Here is a 12,500-nt window from a genome sequence, read left to right on the forward strand (position 1 = left end):
TCGGAAAACTCAGAACTTTTGAGGGTATCAGAATTATATTGGAATCAGAGAAAGTTGTGCCTATTTTCCGATGCCACAAACGATTCTTTTAACTGTCTTTTTTATCTTATTTTGTTTAAAACAAAATCTTCCACTGCTGGTAGTAATAATAAAAAATAAATATTTTTAATTTTAAATCATCAGTAAAATTAAATGTGCAGGTCAGCCCCCACTTTTAAGCTTGACAGTAATCAGGAAAAAATAAAAATTCTAGGGTAAATATTTTGAGATCGGTAATGGTATCGTAATCGTGAATTTAGTACAGAATCAGTAATTGTATCAGAATCGGTAATTGTATCGGTATTGGGAATTTAATATGGAATCGGTAATTGTATTGGAATCGGGAATTTAATACATTATCGGTAATTGTATCGGAATCTGGAATTTAGTGCAGAATCGGTAATTGTATCGGAATCGGGAATTTAATACATTATCGGTAATTGTATCAGAATCTGGAATTTAGTGCAGAATCGGTAATTGAATCGGAATCGGGAATTTAATACGGAAACAGTAATTGTATCAGAATCAGTAATTTAGTATGGAATTGGTAATTGTATCAGAATTTGGAATTTAGTACGGAATTTGTAATTATTTCAGAATCGAGAGTTTAATACGGAATCAGTAATTGTATCAGAATCGGAAATTTAGTGAGGAATCGGTAATTGTATCAGAATCTGGAATTTAATATGGAATCGGTAATTGGCAGCCAAATTTTCACCCAAAAACTAAGTAAAAAGCTTGCTGCATGCCTGAAAACCCTTTATGTAAAATTTCGAATGTTTAGACCTAAAATTGGCTGAATAGTTTGCTAGAGAAATCTTTTGAACTTTGACCTCTTGGAAGCCAAATTTTCCGCCAAAAACCGGTTAAAAAGCTTGCCCTAAGTCTAAATACAATTTATGTAAAATTATGTAAAATTTCAAACGTTCAGACCAAAAACTGGCTGAGTAATTTGGTAGAAACCGCAGGGGTCAATCTTTTTTCACGTTAATCCCAATTTTGACCCCCCGTAACATTTATTGTTTTCGACTCAAATCAAATTAAAAAGTTTGATCCATTTTCAAGTAGCCTACATCTAAAATTTCAAGTGTTTAGACCCAAAATTTGCGAAGGAGTTTGGTACAGTTTTCAAAGGTCGAATCGTTGAAATTTGAACCCTTGACAGCCAAATTTCTGGCCGAAAACCGATTAAAAAGATTTTACCAACTCTCAATACCCTTTATGTCAAAGTCTGGAGACCGAAAATTGGCAGAGTAGTTTGGTAGGGAAAATGTACACACACAGACATACACACAAACACACACACATACAGTTTCACTTTTATAGATATATAGATGTGTGTGTGTGTGTGTGTGTGTGTGTGTGTGTGTGTGTGTTATTTGAACAAACCTTCTCTACATATGCTTTCTGGTTTTCTTCGCCCAGGAGACGACCAATCTCCAACACTCTTTCTATAAACGGTGAATTGAATTGGTTTTTCAATTGACAACAGTTAACGTTTATCCACAGGAGAACAGTTTGGTTCGGACATTTTTCTCAAATGCCCACGTCACATACTTCAAAATAATAAGTTAAAATTTCCAGAGGGAAAAAGGACAATTTAAAATTGTTAATCGTTACCAGAACAACAAATAAAATAAAAATAAAAATAAAAACCATAAACACCATTCCTCATTGCCAGCCTTCTGTTATTATTTTTCTAAAGCGGGGCATATGGACTAAGAAAGAAACAAATAGAATATTTTATATATATATATATATATATATATATATATATATATAGAGAGAGAGAGAGAGAGAGAGAGAGAGAGAGAGAGATATTAGTGATGGAACGATTACAACTTTTTTCCCGATTCCGATACAGTTACTGATTCCATTCTAAATTTCTGATTCCGATGCCATTCTCAAGTCCGATTCCGATTCTTTTAAAATGAATAAATATTTAATTAGAGATTTGTTGCTTTTTTGGTAAATTTTCAAATACCAAAGTAATTTCCGAGGATATTTTTTCTCTCCAATATTTTCCTTGTAATTTATTGAACATTTTAACACAAAAGATTTATTTAGATTTTAAAACAAAGCCAGATTGTATCAGGTCGTCGTTAGGGTACAACATGCTACTTGAAAGTTTTCATAAACAGTTGAAAATAGTCGAGAATTGGTAGGCAAACTGAAAGGTAAGAACAAAACCATTTAACAGCGCCCCTAAAACTGTTTAATATGGAGAGGGTGTGGACTTTGTTATCTATTCTGTGTTGTCTCTCAATGAACGAAGTTAAAATTTTATTTTAATTTTAAGAAATTGATGTGTTATTATATTGGTTTGCTTTGCTATAAACAAAAACGAGATGTAAATAATAATAATTATAATAATAATAATAATAATAATTCTGATTTCGTTTATGAACGTCTCTCTGGAAAGGAATGGGATTCATTTCCAGAGGATTTCCCACAATCCCGGCTTCAAACCAGGAGCTTCAAAGATCAAGAGTTTTCCTAAGGATGTTGGTGGTACCTATAATGGCAGAGGTTTGAAGGCCGCCTAAAACATCGAGGATTTGTAGTTTTTTCAATTGTCCTTCCAGACGACTTGATACTATTCCTAGTGTACCAACTACGACCGGGATTATTTGGTGTTTTAACCCCGTGTATACGCCTTATCTCCAAGGCCAATGGAGCATAATTGCTCCACTTCTCATTCTCCTTCTCTCTCACATTCCTGTCCCAGGGTACTGAGAAGTCTACAATCTGCCAGTTTTTTGAGACCATGTCAATGACGACCAAATCCGGACGATTATGTTCCAATTGCTTGGTCGTTATGACACTTTTGTCCCACCATACCTCTACTTCGCCATCCTCACTTGTTCTCATTTCATCAGGCACCTCCTGAAACCATTTTCCAGCACTAATAATAATAATAATAATAATAATAATAATAATAATAATTGTTGTGTTGTAGAACAACAGTGAAAATAAGAACAATCAAGTTGAGGTTCGTTTAAGGAACAAGTGTATTAATAATAATTGATAGGAAAGTGTGTATAACTGCTGTGCACTCGGCTAGCAGTTGAAGTGCAGTCACATCTCTCTCACCGGTGTTGGAATTACTAGCGCTATTTATAGTGCTAATCGGTGTAAATTCCTCTATTCAAGGAAGGCTGGTATAATAATAATAACAATAATAATAATAATAATAATAATAATAATAATAATAATAATAATTACAATGACAAATTTTTAGATTAACATTCTCAGCTAAAAAAAAAATTCAAAAAGTACCTGGAAAACATACCCAGCGAACCAAGTGCAAGAGAGATACAAACAATTGCACTTAAAGGGGCAGTTAGAATCTTAAAGTGATCTCTCGGTTGAAATATATAAAATAGTGAGTGACTGTCTGACATCTGGTAGGATGCCCCATCCCTAGCTGGAATAAAATGATAAAAAAAATTTAAAAATCATGTACTACAGACAAGCAAGAGGGGATTGGCTGATGGCCAAGTATTTACTGCCATTTAACAAGACAATCCTGACACAACAAAATTCAACCAAAAAAAAAGATCGAGATCCGTGGTTATCTTATGATGAGTAAAAGGTGGATCATGAGCAATGTTTCTGACAAAGAGAAAAAATTACTGTTTTCAGGATCAGAATCTATCCACCTAACGCTTACCGTGGACTTGTTTTTTACCTTAAGTAGCATTTCTTTTAACTTAAGTTGTATTTTTTTTACCTTAAGTGGTATATTTTTTACCTTAAGTAGTATTTTTTTTTTTACCTTAAGTGGTATTTTTTTTACCTTAAGTAGTATTTTTTTTACCTTAAGTGGTATTTTTTTTACCTTAAGTAGTATTTCTTTTAACTTAAGTTGTATTTTTTTTACCTTAAGTGGTATTTTTTTACCTTAAGTAGTATTTATTTTTTACCTTAAGTGGTATTTTTTTTACCTTAAGTAGTATTTTTTTTAACTTAAGTAGTATTTTTTTTAACTTAAGTGGTATTTTCTTTACCTTAAGTAGTATTTTTTACCTTAAGTGGTATTTTTTTACCTTAAGTGTTATTTTTTTTACCTTAAGTAGTATTTTTTTTTTAACTTAAGTGGTATTTTCTTTACCTTAAGTAGTATTTTTTTATCTTAAGTAGTATTTTTTTACTTTAAGTGGTATTTTTTTTTACCTTAAGTAGTATTTTTTTTTTACCTTAAGTGGTATTTTTTTTACCTTAAGTAGTATTTTTTACCTTAAGTGGTATTTGTTTTACCTTAAGTATTATTTTATAACTTTAAGTGGTATTCTTTTTTACTTTAAGTAGTATTTTTCTACCTTACATAGAAAAGTTTTACCTAAAGTTGTATTTCTTTTACCTTAAGTGGTATATTTTTACCTTAAGTAGTATTTTTTATTTTAAGTAGTATTTTTTTACCTTAAGTGGTATTTTTTTAGCTCTATTCAGACCTTGTCTTCAGCGATTTCTATAAAAAAGAAAGAAGAGACTCAATAACTATGAGGTGCCTTCAATAAGTTTCCAGACTTTTTGTACAGGCATTTAAAATTCTTGTAGACTCTTGAAAATTCAGTATATTATTGCGATACATCTTATGAAATGATTGACTAATTTTTATGATTTCATGTTCAAAGGAACAGCTACAGCAGGAATTAGAATACACCCTACTAAAGCCTGATTGTCGAAGCTGGTGAATTTAAAAAATGCAATCTGCACGTGAAGACACTTTAGAAGAACGATATGTAATAAAATTCTGTTTTCGACTTTAAAAAAATGCCAGAGAAAGTATGGAATGCTTCAGACTGCTTTTGGACCATCTTACATGAATCGAGTATCAGTTTTTGAGTGGCATAACAGATTCAAGGAAGGCAAGGAGTCTATGAGGGATACTGAGAGGTGTGTAAGGAGTAAGGAATTCAGAACATCAGAGTTGATTGGCCAAATAAAGAATTTAGTGGATAAGAACCGTCGTGTGTCTATAGAGACAATTAGTGCACTGTTTTATGTCAGTGTGGAAAAGAACTGAAAATGCAGAAGATTTGCAAGAAACTGTCCCAAGGATGCTCCATCTTTGTCACAGACTATTTGATCAAGATAAGCATCAAAACAGTTCCTCATCCTCCCTATAGTCCTGACCTTGCTCCCTGTGACTTTTAGCTATTCCCTAAGCTCAATGAAAACCTTAGAAGCTATCGTTATGAGACAATTGAGGAGAAAACTCTGGAAACTTATCGAAGGCCTCTCGTATGTATATATGTATGTATGTATGTATGTATGTATGTAGATTTTTTTTTACATAGGAGTCACCACTTATCAAGGCCTTGAGGCCGCTCAAGGGTATCGGTTATTGAGTGTACATTAATCAATGGGATAATATCGTAGCAATCATTATTAATGAAAATTTGGTAGATTGGATTACTTAAGGAGGCGGTTGATCAAGAATTTGTTTATATTGAACTTGAAAACAACCAAGTTGTAGTCAGCTGGGAAACAGGCAAACGGAACAGAGTTCCACAAACGTGCACTTCTAAGAAAGAAGCTTTGTTCATGGAATCTACGTTTTGATTTAGGCACAGTTAAAGAGTATGGAAAGTAATTGACAGTGGTTTCAGATGGACGAGTGTTTTTCGAGAAAGATTGACAAGGGGGGACCAGAGATTGGAGCTCAGACGAGCACTTGCCATGAAATTAACGATAAAACAAAGACAGACCCGCAACGTCCCTTCTGTGGGAAAGAGGCTGCAGGGGGAGAGAAAAGGGCATTCCCCACTAAGTTACAAAGTCTATTTTGTACTCTGTCAAGGCAGGATAGGCTGTTTTTAGAAGCTTCTGCCCAGATGTGGCAACAATACTCCAACCCTGGACGTGATTGGGACTTTTTTTCTGGGAAAAGAAACTTGATCCATGAGTTTAAATGTAAATCTTGTGGCTCACAGTGTGAAGAAAAAGGTCTTGGAGAGAGAGAGAGAGAGAGAGAGAGAGAGAGAGAGAGAGAGAGAGAGAGAGAGAGAGAGAGAGACCTTTTTCTCTCAACTTCCCCTGAGCTATGGTTATGTTCCGTTCATTCTCCTCTAGGATTCTCCAACCACTCTGTCGTATCAGTTAAGATAAAAATGAAATGTAAGAAGTCCCCAGACGTACCCTTCAACTGTACTGTATACCGATACTCTATGGCTGACTGGGATAACTTCCGTACATTCATATCTGATTTACCTCTGCACTCAATGTTTAAAAAAGATATGTCCTCTATAGTATCAGATCTGACCGAATGGTTAATTGTAGGCATAGACCGATTCATACCATACAAAACTTCCAACAAAAACCTAACAGCCAGCTATGGTTCTCCCCAGAATGTGCTGCTGCTATCGTGCACAGAAATCACTTTTTCCATAACTACCAACGTAATAGATGCACTGAGACTAAAGCTGCTTTCAGGAACGCCAGCAACCACTGTAAAAGGGTAATAAAAAATGCAAGAGAGCTATATGCCCAGTCTGTTAAATCCAAGGTAGCTGATCAGCGGCTTGGTTCCCACCAGTTTTGGCAAATAACAAATAGGATCCTGAACAGAAGTGTGCGTTCTATCCCAACCATTATCAACGGACCAGAGGTCATCTCGTCAGCATCAGACAAGACCAAACTATTTGCAAAAAACTTTGCAGCTAATTCTACCCTATGCGACGAAGGCCATCAACTCCCCATATTTTCTCCTATAACACAGAGCACGATAGGTAACATACAAATATCCGTGCATGAGGTCGCCAAGCTAATCAAGAACCTTGATTCCAGTAAAGCAACTGGCCCTGACAGCATCCCAATTATAGTGTTAAAAAAGCTTCAACCAGAACTTGCTCCCATACTTACGAAATTGTTTAAGCGCTGCCTTAATGAGAAGTGCTTTCCGACTCCCTGGAAGACCTCATAAGTTTGCTCTGTATTTAAGAATTTAGGTGAAAAGTCATCTCCCTCTCAGTACAGACCAATAAGTCTCCTGTGTGTTATGAGTAAGTTGCTGGAATCCATATTAAATAGAGAAATAGTCAACCACCTCAACAGAAACAACCTTCTTAGTGACACACAATATGGTTTCCGCTCTGCAAGATCTACTGCAGATGTGCTAACGGTTATATCTCACAGGATTAGTGAATCTCTTGACAAAGGCTTCCTTTCTAGGGCAATTGCTCTTGACATATCAAAGGCCTTCGACAAGGTATGGCATAAGGGCCTACTTCACAAGATTTCCAGCTACGGTATAACTGGAAATGTTTTCTCAATCATTAAATCATTTCTCTCCGATAGGTTCATAAGAGTAGTTGTCGATGGACAAAAATCAGTATTAATGCTGGAGTCCCTCAAGGGTCAATCCTGGGCCCAACTCTCTTCCTGATCTACATCAATGATCTCCCTAAACACATACTTAAATCATTCGTTAACATCTATGCTGATGACACGACCATCTATGGCAACATATCAAAGACTGTAAATGACAAAGTTCTCTCTGATTCTCTCTCCTCTGATCTTGAGTGCGTGGTTCAGTTGAGGAAGACGTGGCTGGTTACCTTCAATGCATCTAAAACCAAACTCCTATCTTTACATCATAAACGCTCTGATCCCCATCTGGCATTAATTGAAATGGATGGCTCTCGTCTAGGAGAAGCCCCATGTTTTGACAAGATTCTGGATTTGTCCTTTACTCCTGATCTGAAATGGAACATGTATATCAAGTCTGTTGCCAAGGTCGCTGGAAAGATGATGGGATCCTTCTACCGTGAGAAGATATCTCACTAATGATGCAATTCTCTATCTATATAAAAGCCAAGTACGTCCAAGGATGGAATACTGCTGCCATACCTGGGCAGGAGCTGCTAAAAACAGCCTATCCTGCCTTGACAGAGTACAAAATCGACTTTGTGGCTTAATGGGGGATGCCCTTTTCTCTTCCCTGCAACCTCTCTCCCACAGAAGAGACGTTGCGAGCCTATCTCTGTTTTATCGTTATTTGCATGGCAGGTGCTCGTCTGAACTCCAATCTCTGGTCCCCCCCTTGCCAATCTTTCACGAAAAACACCCGTCTAGCTGAATCCACTGTTAAAAATTTTCCTCACTCTTTATCAAAACGTAGATTCCATGAACAAAGCTTCTTTCTTAGAACTGCACGCCTGTGGAACTCTGTTCCGTCTGTCTGCTTCCCACCTGACTACAACCTGGATCTTCAAGTCCAACGTAAACAAATTCCTAATGAACCGCCTCCTTAAGTAAACACTTCATTAAATCTCCACACTAATTTACTGTACTTGCAATAACCCTTATCCCTGAGTGGCTCCCGGGCCTTGATAAGCGGTGACCACCTTGTAAAAAAAAAGGGCGTTGTTGAGTGTTATGAAGCGTGCAAATTACGTTTCTAATTCAATGGGTTTTTCATTTTAAGGTCCCGTTTTCTCCACTCTTCATTACGGCTTTTAAAAAAGAAAATTCTTAAATCTCACTAACCTTTTTTGCTGCTAAGTTTGTAAGATTCAGATATGTGCACATTATGTCTGATGTAACTATCTGTTTGTTGTTGTCGGTTTCTTTGATATTTTTTTTTTGATTTTATTTTTTTTAGTAAATAAACAAGTTAGTTGCTTTTGTTTTTGTTCATTGCACACGCATCACCCATGATTGAGATGGAATGCTAAACTTTGTTTTTCATCTTTTTTTCTCAGAGCTTCCATTCTGACTTGCAAGTATTGAATAGAATGATTATGCGATCCACGTTCGTCATTCTTTCAGTTATCCGACTCTCTGCAAAATAAAAAAAAAAAAAAAAAAAAAACTGGTGACCGCTGGTCTAACCGATCCGTTTTGAAAAATATGATAATGATATTGTTCCTATTTACTTGCCTCCCCACGAGGGCAGAGTTAGACAGAAGGTCAGTTTTTAATGTAGGAGAAATCCGATGCCCGAAAAGAGGCATTCTGGATTGGAACAAAAATAACAATTGCCTCAATGTAGAAGGATTTCTCCTCCACTGATCGAGGTCAGAAAAGGTAAAGTGTAGCATCAGAACAGACGGTATTTATTTGCTTCGCCACGAAAGCTAGTTGGACACAAGGTCGTTTTTTTTTAATGCAGAGGAAAACCAGCTCCTTAAAAAGAACGAGATATGATGTTAAAAAATAAAAGTGTATTGAAATAATATTGTTGTTGTTTTCGTTTCTTTTTTTTTTTTGTTTGCCTTGTTCAGTAAAAAAAAAATGAAAAACACAAATGAAACTTGAATTAACTATAAATAATTCGGTGTAAAAACTACGAGTTTCTTACTTACGTTAAAAATGTTGATAGCTGATTGTGTGAGCGAATAAATTCCTTGTCAAGAAGAAAAACTGCAGTGGGAAACATTGTTACATCCAACTCATCCCCTACAAATAGTAAAGAAAAGAAAACCATTTTAGTATTCATTCACATAAAGTTGTGAGTATCGTACATACAATATTCTAATGTCTCGATGTTAAATACTTTCTGATTGTTTACTGTTTTTGTCCGAGGACTTGACATTTTATAGGCACTTAATTTCCCTAAATTCCTGTGTAAACTGCTGGTGGCCTTTGGGTAGAACGCTAGTCGACACAGTGGTTCGAATCGCACGACCAGCATTAATTATCACTTCTTACACTGATGATTGAGTAAGTATAAGACACTGGTGTCAATAGCTATGAAATAATTGTTAATACTTATTGAAATGTTGTATATATATTAGTGATGGGACGATTCCAAAATTTTTCCCGATTCTGATACAATTACCGATTCCTTACTAAATTGCCGATTTTTTTTTTTAATTAGATTTTCACTCCAAACAAGGCACATTGCCACTTTGATGTAGGGGGCTACTATCAGGGGCAACAACTACTGGTGTACTATGTAGGGATTTGGGCAGCAAGGTGTCGGTTCACGTTGCACTTGAATTTTTGCACGTCAGTACTGTTGGGGAAGCAGGGACCTGGAATGGAATTCCAAAGTCTAGCGGTTCTGGGGAAGAAACTACTGGAGTAGAAAGATCTTTTACATCTAGGGATCTCTACAGTGTGGGGGTGGGATTTTGCAGCCTGTTGGGTCTGTCGAGGATGTTCACGTCGTGGGGGCACAAGTGCTTGCAGTTCGTCAGAGCATTCACCATTAAATTACTTTTTATTCCAATACAATTACCGATTCCTTACTAAATTCCCGATTCTGATACAATTACCGATTCCAATTCTTTATAAATCTCTAAATATTTTGCTATAAAATTTTTATTTTTCCTGATTACTGTAAAAATGCATTTTAAATGTGCACACATTTTCTCAAACGTAAAAACACACTTGTGACGAGATCATCTAGACATTTTAGGCTTACTTGAAGTTTAAATCTATAAATATTTATTATTTTATTATTACTACAAGCAGTGGAAGATGTTTTATAAAAACAAAATCAAATAAAACAGATAATTAGAGGAATCGGTTTGGCATCGGAAAATAGGCTAAAATTTTCCCGATTCCGAGACCCCAAAAAGCTCCAATTTTTCTGATTTCCGATTCCAATTAATCGTCCCAACACTAATATATATATATATATATATATATATATATATATATATATATATATATATATATATATATATATATATATATATGTGGCACTATTTTTGCTAGTACATCTAGTCGTTATGGTTCCCCATCACCCCCATATGGCCCGGAGGTGATTTAGTTGCGTGTGTGTGACAACAATCACAAGATTGTTTACTCAGCAACCGAGAAGACTAACATGCTTGCCAGTCAGTTTGCCTCAAAGTCCACACTGGACCCTCCTAACCATCCCTCCCTGACTTTCCTTTGCAGACAGAAGCCACGCTAAATCATCCCTGCTCAGGTGAATGCTATCATAAAAATCCTTTACACTTCAAAAGCATGTGGACCTGATCTCATCTCGGCTGTGCTATTAAAAAAGTGCTCCACCGAAGTAACTCCAGTTCTCTCCAAACTTTACAACAAATGCCTTAATGAATCTTGCTTTCCTGACTGCTGGAAAACTGCTTCTGTGGTACCAGTATTCCAGAATTCTGGCGAAAGAACTGATGCATTAAATTATTGCCTCATTAGCCTCCTCCCACTTTTCACCAAAATATTTGAGTCCATAATTAACCAAGCTCTAGTCCATCACCTTATAGATGCTAAATTTTTGACTGACCAACATTATGGATTTAGGCAAGGCCGTTTCACAGCAGACATTCTAACTGTAATCTCTGAACGTATATACTATTCGCTGGACAAAGTGGGGGAGGGTAGAGCGGTAGCTCTAGATATATCTAAAGGTTTTGACAGGGTATGGCATTAGGGTCTCCTCAGGAAAATTAGACGATACGGTATCACTGGAAGAATACTTAACATAATCAAATCCTTCTTAGATAAGAGAAAAATTCAGGTTGTCCTCGACGGTCGTACATCCAAACAATATGATATAAATGCGGGAGTGCCTCCAAGGGTCTATCCTTGGACCTCTATTGTTCCTAATATTCATAAATGACCTCCCCGACAAAATTGCCTCTGAGATGGATATATATGCTGATGACACCACACTTTATAACAGGCACGACAGGAAAATAAATGAACACATATCTAAAGAAATGACAGAAAAACTAGAGAATGACCTCCAATCTGTAGTGGAATGGGGACAAAAATGAATGGTCACGTTCAATGCTGAATTACAAGAAACCTTCTCTACCACCAATAGCAAGGGCCAATGACTCTTTATCTGAAAGTACATCTTTTAAACTCTTTGGCCTAACGTTCACAGGAAACATGAGTTGGAACAATTACATTGAAAGCATTGCTAGGACTGCTGCAAAGAAAGTAGCCTCCCTCTACTGTGCTAGAAAAGTATTAACACCCGAAAGTATCCTGTATCTCTATAAGGCCACCATTCGCCAATGTATGGAGTATTGTTGTCATCTTTGGGCTAGTGCATCTACTACTAGTCTTCTTCCCCAATTGTACTGACATGCAGAAGTTCAAGTGTAACATGAACCGAAACTTTGCTGCCCAACTCCCTACATAGTACCCCAGTAGATGTTGCCCCTGATAGTAGCCCCCTACACCAAAGTGGCAATGTGCCTTATTTGGGGTGAAACTATTAAAAAACAAAACAAAAAACAGTGATATACAAGAAAAAGAGAACCATGGGGTAAGACGCATATTTGTGACTCTTTGTAAAACAGACCCCCACCTCCACCCAGCATTCTCGTTAAGAGGTAGTTAAGGAGTTAGTTTACAAGTTCACGCGTTAAAGATTTAATTTAATAATTGTTGTTGATATTTTTGTAAAATATTGTAATATATTTATGTTTAAAATAAAATAGTTATTGCAATTGTGTCGTGCGTTGTTTTTGTGTCTGCCTTAAAATGTTAAAACGGGTCTGAAGACAATCCCGGTCAGAATACCACCA

The 12,500-nt window shown here is 36.2% G+C and overlaps 1 long non-coding RNA gene across 1 annotated transcript in view; it reads right to left on the reverse strand.

Annotated features, from left to right (window-relative positions):
- LOC145260387 (uncharacterized) overlaps positions 1-12,500 on the reverse strand; it is an 876,688-nt gene that overhangs the window by 217,633 nt on the left and 646,555 nt on the right. The window contains exon 3 of the long non-coding RNA XR_013864280.1: positions 9,351-9,444. This is a non-coding gene — a long non-coding RNA (uncharacterized LOC145260387). The remainder of the gene's footprint in view (positions 1-9,350; positions 9,445-12,500) is intronic.

The sequence above is a fragment of the Euprymna scolopes genome, chromosome 36, assembly GCF_053919585.1.
Source record: "Euprymna scolopes isolate OS-2025 chromosome 36, ASM5391958v1, whole genome shotgun sequence".
Taxonomy (NCBI): Eukaryota; Metazoa; Mollusca; class Cephalopoda; order Sepiida; family Sepiolidae; genus Euprymna; species Euprymna scolopes.